General features: G+C 39.4%; 1 protein-coding gene and 2 long non-coding RNA genes across 3 annotated transcripts in view; 2 read left to right on the forward strand and 1 right to left on the reverse strand.

Moving 5' to 3' along the window:
* The window catches only part of LOC118232142 (basement membrane-specific heparan sulfate proteoglycan core protein-like), a 1,449,502-nt gene that overhangs the window by 1,013,487 nt on the left and 422,349 nt on the right, over positions 1-13,666 (forward strand). The window lies entirely within an intron of this gene.
* Positions 6,564-8,190, reverse strand: LOC118232532. Its single transcript, XR_004766334.1, has 2 exons — positions 8,052-8,190; positions 6,564-6,980 (listed from the first exon to the last, which is right to left on the reverse strand). It is a non-coding gene; the product is annotated as an uncharacterized LOC118232532 (long non-coding RNA).
* Positions 11,638-13,666, forward strand: part of LOC118232469 — a 28,044-nt gene continuing 26,015 nt past the window's right edge. The window contains exons 1-3 of the long non-coding RNA XR_004766306.1: positions 11,638-12,050; positions 12,338-12,419; positions 12,646-12,697. This is a non-coding gene — a long non-coding RNA (uncharacterized LOC118232469). The remainder of the gene's footprint in view (positions 12,051-12,337; positions 12,420-12,645; positions 12,698-13,666) is intronic.

Here is a 13,666-nt window from a genome sequence, read left to right on the forward strand (position 1 = left end):
TTCTGTGGCTAAAGCTTCTGCTTGTGCTTCATGTTGCAAGGTGTGTCTAAATGTGATAAAGGCTCAGGCAGGATTGACTTAAATGAGAATGAGAATGTCTGTGACTTTAATAGAGTCTAAACGCGCTGTTTTCTCCATGCAGGTCACCAGCCCCATCCGTAAAGGAAGACTGTGTTCTCTACAGCACACTTCAAAAACTGGACAAGTGAAAATAAACCAGGAAGATATCTTGCTTCATAAACTGGAGAATTGAGCTTTATATATAAAATTCAATTTTTTAAATTTTTTTATTAATACTTGTATAACATTTACATTATTATGACATTCCTGTGCACATTTTGTGATTATATTATGCTTATTACTGAACTGATCCCATCAAGATTATAAATTCACATAAGGTGAATTTGTTTTTCACATTCTTAGTGTTTATTTTTTGTTTTGCTAAACGTTAGAATTCAGACCATACCTTGAATTTTTTTAACAATCATTCAATGAAACAAACAAAATTAACCTATGCTTGAAGAATTTAGTAAGTAAACCGTGTACTGTAGGCGTTACCCCCTGGGTTCTGCTGATGGAATAGAACATGTGCAGGAAAAGCACTAAACAGGTACTTTAAAAAAACATCCCACAGGGCCTGCTGCATTTCCAAATGAAAACAAGGGTAATATATATATATATATATATAGCAGACACAGGATGGGTAAGGAACCCAGTGGAAAAATTTAGCAAATGATGTCATCAGTACTGTCATTTATGTTTTAGTACGGGGTGAGACCTGCACCACATTGAGTTAAATGAAATAAATAGAAAATATATCTTTTATAAACTGTAAAACAAAAAAAAAAAAAAAAAAAAAAAAGATAACACCCAGATTCAAGTAGGTTAAACATGCTGTGTGCGGCAATGAAATTAATCTCCGGTGGAGAGATGAATGCAGTGTACCTTTTCTGCCTGTAGATGGCACTATTACTGCAGTACATGAGTCCTGTCTGAGCGTTTCAGATCGATTTCCCCCAAGATCTTTTGCGAAGCTGAATTAAGTAATCTAGTTTAGGTAATGGTTTTTTGTATGGGGCTCCTGAACCTAAAAGTGTTTACCTGTGCCTGATGCCTATCACAGCTTTTGCAGACTCATTAATATTAAGCTCTTCTGCTTTTACAGACTGTTTATACTGTACATGTATTGGAATAGGACAAGCCTCAGACCTTAGCAACAATGTACGCATTAGCAGATAGCTTCCTGCTTGTAGCTTTAGTTCACATTGCCAATGCAGTCACCGATGTTTTAATTCAGTCATGCACATGCAGCTGGATGCATATTTTTATTTGTTATTGTTTTACAAGATCTGGAGTAAAGACAAAATTCATCTGGGAACAGACAGAAATGCTGAAATTTAAAAAACATTTTTAAAAAAAACAGAAACAATGTCTGTATTAATTTCACATCAGTGAATGGAATAAAGGTCTCAAGTGAATTCATACATGTGCTTATGTGAGATGTGTTATTGAACTGCTGTACCCATTTAAATGGTTTGTGGACTGGGAAGGCCTCTGTAAGTGTAGAGTGAGGGAGTGGTGCAAAGTGGGGTGGGGGGGAGGCACAGAATAAGGCACAGAGACAGGGGAGTGTTGTTCGGGTATTTTTGTTGGAGGGAAGGTAGCCAGCTTTCCAGAGAGTTTTAAGAGTGATCGGTAAGCAGTGCTGTATTGTAAGTTATAGTAGTGATAGCCCGTCCGCACATTTCCAAGGAATAAACAAGTCAAAGGCAGAATCCCTGTGCTGGCTGGCTGTTCCCGAGTATTTGCTCACGCTACAGAAACACAGCAACGACGAAGCACTCACCCACAGCCTTACGCCATATTGTTTACATTCGTGTGCATGCGTGTGCATGCGTGTGCATGCGTGTGCATTGAAGTGTGCACGTCAGCATGTCTGTCTTATAGAGCGTGTGGATTCATGAATATTTACAAATGCAAAGTTTGACTTCATTATTGCATATGTCAAAATGGATCAGGAATTATGCCTGTAAGCAGAATTGTTATGTTTATTTTATAATATCCAAAATAAACATAATTGCAATTGCAATTGATTGGGATTAAGAGCAGCTGTTGTCATTGAAATTCATATTGGAATCAGAATCTCAATAAGAGAATGGAGTTACCCAGCCTTTTAAAAATGTACTGTTAGTCCTGACCAGACGCAAAGCTAATGACTGCGTTTGTTCTGCCATTTTTATCAGTTAACTTTTAAAATGTGCATGACTTGAAAAAGGGGAAGTGAGTCAGATCTGCACCAGCCAGTTAATCACATTCTACTTTTATATTTAGTGTGAAGAACTTTCTTCACAGTCATATTCAGCCACACTGCTCTATCAGTAAGGCTGTTTTATACTAATGGCTTGAGCAAAGATCATAACTTTCTCCTGGTAAGTGCATTATCATATTTCATTTAATCAATTTTTTAATTCATTTATTTTACACTGTGTCCTGGTGCAAGAAGATTAAACTGGAATCAAATATAAAATAAAATGCATTTTTCTGGCTAGAAAAGATCACTGTTTCTTCCATACAAATATCAGCCATCAAGTCACAGCCTGTTTGAATCTCTGCTGTCTGGTCTGTGTGAGCTCTTCATTAAAACCTGAGCATTTAGGGGCATTAGCAGCATATTAACTCACTGTGTGTGCTTGTGTAGTATTTCTTAGTTGTGTATTTCTGGAATAATATCAAATACTCAGTGTTGGTTTCTGCCATTCATTTTTACAGTGTAAATAATAATCAAGACCTGTATATGTGTATTTGGATGCGTGTTTTCAATCCAATGCAGCCATGCTCTTCAAAACATTGTTGGCAATCTTCATCTCTGTGTCAGGTAAATTATTTGTGTTTTTTTTTTTTTTTTCCAAATGTAGTTTTGATGTTTCATTCTACATATACAGTATTTATCAGCATGTGTTCCTGTTTATTAGTCTCCCTTCATTAACTCAGAAGCAAAAGTGAATACATTTAAATTGCTTTAGAAAAGAGAAAGGAGTGTATATAATTTCTATAAAATAATGTTCTACTGTACATTAGTTTAGAGTAGTGCAACATCGCTCATCTGAAAACAGAGGGGAAAAGAGAGAACTGATAAGATGAAGCGTTGAAACTGAGACAGAGGCATGATATAAATATCTGTGGCTGTACTAAATGATCGGAGCTGTTGATTGTGCATGTTGCATTCTAAGAATGACGGCACAAGTATTCCGGTGCCACGTTTTAATGAAAGCAGTTTGTTTTCACTGCAAGCAAAACATAACAGTTTTCAGCTGACAATAAATGCAGATACTCACTTTTGATTGGCTTAATGCTACTGTCCAGCAAAGCTTGCTACTAAGCAAAACTTTCTGTGCTCATGAATCTCACATTTATTGGTGGCTACTGTTATCTACTGACTTCAGTTGGTATTGAAATAGCTAACAGAGAGGGACAAAAGATCATGTTTGCAGGTAATCAGTATGAAGCTGCAAATTGTTATATCACTGAAAATACAACAACAACTAAAATATATTATGGGAGGGTCAGAAATAATATCGACCCAACGAACCACAACTCTGCCCCCAGAACATATCCAGGGTGCCTCATGCACAGTTATTGATGTTCTATATTTTCAGACAAGTTAGGTGCAGTAGTTTTAAAGTTTTGTTTATTGAATCTGTCATGTTGCCAACACATCTGTGTTTTAAAGCATTTTGAGCAGTGTGTGTGTGTTTGTGTTTGTGTGTGTGTCTCTGTGTGTGTTTTTCAGGTGTTCTGAGCCAGAGGGGATGGGGAGTGACTTACACCCCTGAGAGAATCTGTGCCTTAAAGGGGTCTTCAATAGACATGAGCTGCACTTACTCATATCCCACATCTCACGCAGTGCAGAAAACATTCTGGTTTATTCACTGGAACAAGCCACAGGAGCCTGAGGACCTGTCCCAGGACCCAGAGTACTCTGACCGTGTGGAGTACCTGGGGAATCAGAACAATGACTGCACTTTCAGAATAAAGCAACTGAGAGAAAGTGATTCAGCATTATATCGCTTCAGGTTCCTGACTCACAGCGAAGATGGAAAATATACTGGTCGTCCTGGAGTCTTATTGACAGTTACAGGTAATTCTAAACTTGCTTTATATACTATGAACTTGCAGTACTCCTAATCATTTTCTAATAGAAACAGAATGGTCTTTTTATCATGTTGATTCTTGTGTGCAGGTCTTCAGGTGAAAGTGACAGAGAATGAGGCACAGAGTGTAACACTGACCTGTAGCAGCACCTGCACTTTGAGTGGCAGCCCACTGCAAAGTAATCCTCAAGCAGTATGAACAAAACATTTCCTGCACTGGATGATACATTTAAGAGTATTTATTAAAACCAGTGAACATAAACTCTCCTCGTGAACTCAGGTCACATGACTGTGCCTTTGTCATATGACCAGGATGACTGTGGCTATTGGGTCTGCAAAGATGTACTCAGAATGGATCATTCTTTGGCATTCTATCAACATTTACATGCATAACAGCTCATGTCTTCATATTGTACACAAAGTATTACCAAGATGTTGGTGACTGAAAGCCATTATCATTGCTGAATGTATTCGTTGGCCAAATATACTGGAGAATTGAGCTTTATATATAATTCAATTTTTAAATTTTTTTTATTAATACTTGTATAACATTTACATTACTATGACATTCTTGTGCACATTTTGTGATTATATTGTGCTTATTACAGAACTGATCCCATCTAGAGTATAAATTCTAGGTGAGGTGAATTTGGGGGGTGGGGGCGGGGGGGTTCGGAGAACCAGACGCGACTGAACGGGAATCTGAAAGCTATCCACACAGGATGAAGTAACCACAAGGTCTCGGAAGACTAGAGGAAGGGGACAAGTAAACAAACAAGTAAAGAAAATTAAATACTCCCAAGGTAAATGGACTGCATTTATATAGCGCTTTTATCCAAAGCGCTTTACAATTGATGCCTCTCATTCGCCAGAGCAGTTAGAGGTTAGGAGTTAGGTGTCTTGCTCAAGGACACTTCGACATGCCCAGGGCGGGGTTTGAACCGGCAACCCTCCGACTGCCAGACAATCGGTCTTACCTCCTGAGCTATGTCGCCCCTAAGGGAGAATATCCCAGGTATATCGGACTAAGTAGTCTACCCATGAAAGGGTGATAAGAACTAAAGGACAAGGAGTATTCTAACTAGACAGAACAGAATAATATACTCCTCTGGGCGGTAAGTCCTGCCGTTAAATACTGACAAAAAACTACCCAGCGAAAAGGGCAAAACCGAACAGAAAAAAGGAGTATAATAAAGCTGTCTCATAAAAAGAAATTTTTAGGCATTAGCAGCACATAAACTCACTGTGTGTGCTTGTGTAGTAATTGTTATTCTGCTATTTCTGCCAATTAACAGAATACTCTGACAGTCTTTGTTTCTGCTGTTCATTTTCACAGTGTAAATAATAATCAAGACCTGTATATGTGTTTGTATTAATATTTTCAATCTGATGCAGCCATGCTCTTCAATACCTTGTTGGTAATCATCCTCTCTGTGTCAGGTAAATGATGTGTTTTTTTCCAAATGTAGTTCTGATGTTTCAGTCTGCATATACAGCATTTATCAGCATGTGTTCCTATTTATTAGTCTCCCTTCATTAACTCAATCAGAAGCAACAAAAGTGAATGCATTTAAATTGCATTAAGGAATGTATATAATATATATAAATTAATGTTCTACAGTACATTAGTTTAGAGTAGTGCAAAGTTTCTCATCTGAAAAGAGAGGGGAACAAGAGAGAACCTTTAAGATGAAGTTCCTCTTCACACTCAGCTTTAAAACTGAGACAAAGGCATGATATAAATATCTGTGGCTGTACTAAATGATCGGAGCTGTTGATTGTGCATGTTGCATTCTTAGAATGACACAGACGCTTGCTCTTAACTTGCTTGGTTTGCTACTGCATTCTAGCAAAGCTAGCTACTAAGCAAAACTTCCTGTACCTGCAAATCTCACATTGATTGGTGGCTACTGTCATCTACTGACATCAGTTAGTATTGAAATACAAGTGCAATAATAGAAGTTCCATAGTTTTGGAGAAGTTAGGTGCACTTGTTTTAAAGTTTTGTTAATTGTATCCCTTAGCTGTCATGTTGCCAACACATCTGTGTTTTAAAGGACTTCTGAGCAGTGTGATTGTGTATGTGCGTGTGTGTGTGTCTGCATGTGTGTGTGTGTGTGTCTGCATGTGTGTGTGTGTGTGTGTTTTTCAGGTGTTCTGAGCCAGAGGGGATGGGGAGTCACTTACACCCCTGAGAGAATCTGTGCCTTAAAGGGGTCTTCAGTAGACATGAGCTGCACTTACTCATATCCCACATCTCACACAGTGCAGAAAACATTCTGGGTTATTTATGACTGTGTAACCCACCTAAAGGTCAGTTAGCAGTAGGTAAATATTTTTGGGTTAAAGCTAGGTTCGTAAGGAGAGGTTATGAATGATGAGATGGACACAATGAACAACCGGAGCCAGAAAGTAAGTGCAAAATGGTTAGAACTGTATTAAAGAAAGTGTAATGACAACATGTAAAGCCAGCATTTACTTATCACATTCAACCACATTCATTTGTCTTCATATCAATGTCCTGAGTGCTGTAACTGTATTCACTGTCCATTAAGTTCTGAATGTCTTCTGTTCAGTCTGGTTTAGTTCAATTTAGTTAGTTTCAAGTCAGTTTTGTTGGTTGGGTGCACCCTATTTAAAAAATATAAAGTATCAAATAAAATTATGCAATTTCTCAATCACAATCCTACCACACCAGAGTGGGGCTGGGAGAAACAAGGGGTATCAGGGGGTCCTTCCTCAAGTGGATGAAGATGAACCAAGTTGGTCAAGTTGGTCGGCTTGCCATCTCCCTCGTCAGGGAGAGAATCCTAGGTTCACAGGTTTCTTCTAGGGCAGTGGTTCTTAACCTGGGTTCGGTCGAACCCTAGGGGTTCGGTGAGTCGGTCTCAGGGGTTCGGTGGAGCCTCCGCCGCAGAGGTCCACCCCTCAGTCTAGTCTGCAGTTAGTTAGTTTTTTTACTAAAGAAGGGTTCGGTGAATGAGCATATGAAACTGGTGGGGTTCGGTGCCTCCAACAAGGTTAAGAACCACTGTTCTAGGGTATCCAAAAAACCCAGCCTGTATGATAACAGGCTATTATAACAACTGCATACTTTTCTCAATCTTAGTTCTTTTCTTTAAGGCATCATTGTAACCTCAAAAGTGTAAAAGTGTTACCAATAAACCAAATAGTACTCTTTATAAATGCTCAACTGTACAGTTTCCTTTTATCAAATATTCTATCACTCTTTAACCATTTATCATGAATTATGACCAAGGTATTTTCCATGTAACTATAGCAAATAATTTTTAAACCATGAACTCAATATAAACACATGGAAATAAACCTTTAACAATCAAGTAAATCATTAGTTGATTGTAAAATCATTTAAATGCATGTGAACTAACCCTCTTGCATTGTCATGCACAATGGAAGATATGGCTACATGATATACACCACTGTAGTGCACTTGCTAAGTGCTAGTGCATGGTTTCTAACAGTACTGCATTAGCTAACTCCAACACAAGGTTATTACAGGGCACATTCATATACATATTACATGGCACATTCATACACGTATGATAGAACTACTATAACAGTGCCATTCACGCTTTCAAATAGCAACATTCAACTTTATGTGAGAGAAACGCAATAGCTATACATACCACGTGTGGCTAATGCTATTTTCAAGGAAACGCGGAGTTAATAACACACGTGTGGCTGCTACAATGGCGATACTTTAGCTAAATTTAAAATATAAACTCACCGAGATCCCAAAGGAAGAAACGGAAGTGTGCAAACTGAAAAATATTAAATGCCACGTGTGGCTAACGCTATTTTCAAGGAACACGGAGTTAATAGCATACATGTTGCTGCTACAGTTACGATACTTTGGTAAAATTTAATATTTAAACTCACCAAGATCCCAAGGAAAGAAACTGAAGTGTGCGATCTGGAAAATATTTGGTCCCTGGGTCATTTAAGGAGCTGCTCTTTAAGTTTACTGCTTAAATGAATGATTATGATTTTCTACTTCTGACCGTCTTTTTCTCTCTTCCGTTCTCCCCTCTTGCTGTGCACTCTCTCCTGTGCAACAGACAATCTCAACCAAGTACTTGGGAGTGGGCGGGGCTAACTATTTTCCAGAATAATCTTAAAACATTACTACCTGTTACAGCCGATAAAACTAATGAGGGATGCAAAACAAGTCCTCCTAACCCGTTAGGTAGGGAGCCTCTCTTCCTTAAAGCTACAGGACCCTTTGAAAGCGTTGCTATTTATTCCAACGGGCTATTTATTCTAACTGGAACAGTAAACAGGAGGGTAAAGACCTGTCCAATGACCCAGAGTACTCTGACCGTGTGGAGTACCTGGGGAATAAGAACAGTGACTGCACTTTTAGAATAAACCAGCTGAGAGAAAGTGATTCAGCAATATATCGCTTCAAGTTCCTGACCGACCGTTATGGTGGAAAATATACTGGTCTGCCTGGAGTCTCGTTGACAGTTACAGGTAATTATAAACTTTCTTTTTATACTATTAACTGTCAGTACTCCTAATTATTTTCTAATAGAAACAGAATGGTCTTTTTATCATGTTGATTCTTGTGTGCAGGTCTTCAGGTGAAAGTAACAGAGAATGAGGCACAGAGTATAACACTGACCTGTAGCAGCACCTGCACTTTGAGTGGCAGCCCTACCTTTACCTGGTACAAGAATGGAAAAGTTGTGCCCTATGAGTATAAATACTCCCTCAATGTAGCCAGCACTGATGATACAGATCTCTACTCCTGTGCTACAGGAGGAGTCACTTCCCCTGCAGTCAATGTGAAATGTGAGTGTCTGCCCACATTCTGTTTTATTGGGAAATAATGCATGCAGGGCCGGCCCGAGGCATAAGCGAACTAAGCGGCTGCTTAGGGCCCCCGTGGCCACCAGGGGGCCCCCATGCGGTATTCATCCCCTATCGCAAAACCAGCGGTAGTAATTTAAAACGGAATGACAACCAAATATTTCACAACAACCTAACTCATTTTGAAAAAGCGATGATGAGTTGAACATTAATGTACCTTTAAAAGACATGCGAACAGGGCAGAAGAGAACTTGCATTTACTTTGAACTGCACAGTAAAACTTCAGGACCTTTTCTCTTTCAGATGCTCCTAAAAACACCTCAATATCAGTGAGCCCCTCTGGTGAAATAGTGGAGGGCAGTTCAGTGACTCTGACCTGCAGCAGTGATGCCAACCCACCAGTGCAGAGATACACCTGGTATAAGAATAATAGAGCTGTATCCTCAGAGACAGGAGGACCAGAGCACAGTTACACCATTAAAACCATCACACTGCAGGATATAAATCTCAAAGTGCTGTGTGAGTAATTCTGTACTGTCATTTAGAATGGCTTGGATGGGCAGCATCTTCAGTGAAAATAGCCAATGCATATAATTCTAAATGTTGCAGCCTGTCTGTTAAAGCTGAAAAGGGGAAGAACATGCAGTCAGATTATAATGCCTTATCCAAAAACCTCTGATATCTGTTTGGCTAGGCTCTATACCTACATTTCCATTGTAGTAATACAGTGTAGCATTCGGCCCGCCCAAGAAGCGGATTGGTCTGTCCAACCATGCTGTCCAAGCACAACATCGTACATCTCTGTATAGTGCAAAGGCGTAAGGTGCTACATTGCCAGATGATAAAAGACGCAGGCATGTCTGAATTGTCTTGTGCCTTCTTTGTTAAGAAAACATTGCGCAGCATTGCTTTGGAATACTGCTTCTTTAATTTCGGTGAGGCAAGATATCCTATATAGTTTGTAGCACAGTAACTTGGCATCATTTTGATATCAATACTTTTAATGGCAGGCCTAGATTTAGCCAGTTTGAATGAATGAGTTATAGGCAGTGCTTTGCATGTGTGAGTAACTTGCCATTTTTGTGCATTGAAAACGTGTTTTTTTATGAGATAATACAATGCCCTGTAGTTGGCGGTATCACCCTTTATCTGCCACCAAATAATTTTTAAAAGAGGAGGGAATGACTGCATGTGTTCACCACGTTATGCCAGCCAATCCAGAGCACAAGCATTCCATTATCAGACAGATTGAGATTTTGGGGTCTCAGTTGACTTCAACCTTTAATCGAAATGAAATGCTGGACCATTTACAGTATATGCATTCATACATTTATTGTGGGTGCTGTACAATGTGGAATTTTGTTGAATAACTCAGTATATTGTGTTATTGTATTTCTTCTTCTCACTCAGGTGTAAAGGTTGAAATGAAGTCTGACATAAGGAGAGAGGGAGAGTGAGTGACACAAACCTGTAAAATCACCTGCACTGACCTGACTGGCAGCCAAACATTCATCTGGTACAAGAATGGACAATCTCAGTTTTACACCGCCCAGAAATATGAAAATCATAACTACCTTCAGTTTAAAGCCAGCAGTGGAGATGCAGGCAGCTACTCCTGTGCAGTAAGAGGCCATGAGAATCTCCTGTCCCCAGCAGTGACTCTCGGTGTGAGATGTGAGTATTTGAAGACAAACTCATGCATTTAACTTTACTGAGCGTCATTTGTTACTAATTTTGAAAAGCGGTGATGCAGTTGTACTATAATGTACCTTTAAAAGACATGAGAACTGGGCAGAAGAGCAACCTGCAGATAATGATTAGGAAATGGAAGTTATTATGTTTAGAAACAATATCGGATTAAGTTAATTCTAAAAATTGAAAGAAAGATGGCATTGCAATAATAGCAGTCAAACAAAATGACATAATGGAAACATTGAGGAAAAGGAAACATACTTTAACTGAGGTAAGTGTGAGATCTATATAAAACTGCAGGACCTGTTATTTTCTCTTTCAGATCCTCCTAAGAGCATCTTATTATCAGTGCACCCCTCTGGTGAAATAGTGGGGGGCAGTTCAGTGACTCTGACCTGCAGCAGTGATGCCAACCCACCAGTGCAGAACTACACCTGGTTTAAGAATAACAGAGCTGTATCCTCAGAGACAGGAGGAACAGTAGAGTTACACCATTAAAAGCATCACACTGCAGGATGCAGGAGAATACACCTGTCAGGCAGGGAATGGGATTGGGACAAACAGATCTCCTCCTAAACGTCTTGATGTGCAGTGTGAGTATATCAGTGCATCTCAGCTTCAGACACACAGAGCAGAGAGTCAGTATCTCTTGACTGTCTTTTGACAACTGCACAGTAGTAAGACACTGAGTAAAGCAGTCACACTGGCCAGTGGAGGAGAATGATGAGCCTGATCATACTGACATGTCTTACATCTGTAAAGCCTGTAGTCGTTTTGCATTTGCACAAGGAAAAATAGTATCACATGTAGCAGTTGAACTTTAACAAAATTAAGTTATCATTATTAACGAACATGCTAAAAATGATTATATCTGAATACTGCTGTCACTACTGAAACCTGTCTATCTGATGACGTTTACCAGAACCCTAAAATAGCTACAGTATATCCAGTTCATGACACAGGGGGAAATGACACACAGTATGAGATTTCAGCTCCATTATAAACCTTAAAATAAATAAATAAATAAAATAAAAAATGTAAAACATTTTTCTATTGATTTCAGATGCTCCCAAGAACACAAGGTATTGGGACTATTTATAAAAAGGGCAGTACTTTATACATCGGATCATCTGATGGATGTGAATGCCCCCAAATTTTTCAATCTGCTGGAGTACAAAACAAAAACAACAAAAATTGTATCACTGTCCTGATACTTTTCCAACTTATATCAATGTATTCACACGGAGATAAAATAAACATTATATATTCAAACTTTATGTCTAGTGCCATCCTGGAGCAGAGCACAGCACTACTGCTTGGCTCAGAACACTCATGGAGCTCAGACCTCTACTCCTGTGTCAGACAATATAAAAGGTGAGTAACACGTAATGTACAGTAACACCTCTATCGTTTTGAAGAAGGGTGATTGTTCCTGTGTCAGTATCCGTTATAGATCGCTTGCATATTTGATCACCGATATCGTGTTCGTTTGAAGGTTGACACACCAAACTCATGTTTAACTGTGATTTAATTGATTAATTTAATTGAGTGTTGCACTGACCTTCCTACCTTTATGCATGCACGTATTTTACACAACTCTGCATTAAAGACTCTATTGCTATGTAAATGTAAATTTAAATGCTATATCTGTTTATTTATAGCAGGAGATAACACAGTGCTCATATGGATGGTTGTTGGAATCTCTGTGGCTATTGCACTCTTTGCTATCATGGTGTGCACAAGGTAAATGTCTGAAATGCAAAATCATCTGGGTATCAAACATCACTGAGATGACATGATTAGAAATGCACCATTAGATGTCAGAGAGATATGCAGTATTTTTACTAATTTGCTGTTGAATTCAGAGGAGCAGGTAGGAATGTTTTGGCAAAATATCATCTGGGATGGCTGATCCACAGCTCCTGAAGGTCTGTTACTCACCCCCCCCCCCCCCCCTCCCCCATTTCAGCAGGAAGAAGAGCACCAACAGAGAGAGGGGGAGGAGCAGACGCTCTCGTACTGTAAGTAACAAGTTCCCACCTGGATATTATCACCATTAACCGTACCAGCCGTTCAGGAAAGCAAAGGACAGTTCTGTGTACATGCTGTATTTTTATGAAACTACAAAGTCAGTAGGTCTGTGCTGAGCAGAAGACACAAAGCACAGATACACACCAGGCAAGTTACAGTTCATCCAGTTCATCACTGTGTGATGCAGTAATTTTCAGTCTTCCTCCTTATTTTTATTGGTTAAAACTATTGAGGAATATTCCCCACTTAACTCTCAATATGTTGTAATTGTATCTGTGGATATTATTTAGTATGATTTTTTAACATGTGAAAAATATACTTCTGTAATGTAAATTCTTCAAGTGATACTGTGATATATAATCCACAAAGTCAACAGAGGAATCCGTTCTGGATAGGGAGTGGATAGGGAATGCAAGGGTCTGAGTGGCCACTCTGGATCCCTTTTAACAGTGCAACTGGAGGCGCACTTATGTGTGACTGAGTCTCTTCCTGTGTCTCACCTCAGAGCAGAGCCTTCAGAGAGTGACAAACGCAGCCAGCGACACAAACTCTGTGCTTCAGAGAGCTGACGAGGCCTCAGTGTGGGATTAAAACACACAGAGGAGAGAATCTGCAGAGAATGAGAAATGGTGGAGATCAGGGTGAAAGAGTCTCTTTTTGTCTTTAATTTCACAGAAGTGCTGTCTGTTTCTGCTAGCTTATCCAACTTATAAAGAGCTGTTGGTGGAGGATTTTTCCCAAAGTACTGAAACCCTGCTGCAACATGCATGTTCATGTAACCCTGCTGCAACATGCATGTTCATGTAACCCTGCTGCATACATGCATGTTCATGTAACCCTGCTGCAACATGCATGTTCATGTAACCCTGCTGCAACATGCATGTTCATGTAACCCTGCTGCAACATGCATCTTCATGTAACCCTGCTGCATACATGCTCCTGTGACACCATTACACATC

Source organism: Anguilla anguilla, chromosome 1 (genome assembly GCF_013347855.1).
Source record: "Anguilla anguilla isolate fAngAng1 chromosome 1, fAngAng1.pri, whole genome shotgun sequence".
Taxonomy (NCBI): Eukaryota; Metazoa; Chordata; class Actinopteri; order Anguilliformes; family Anguillidae; genus Anguilla; species Anguilla anguilla.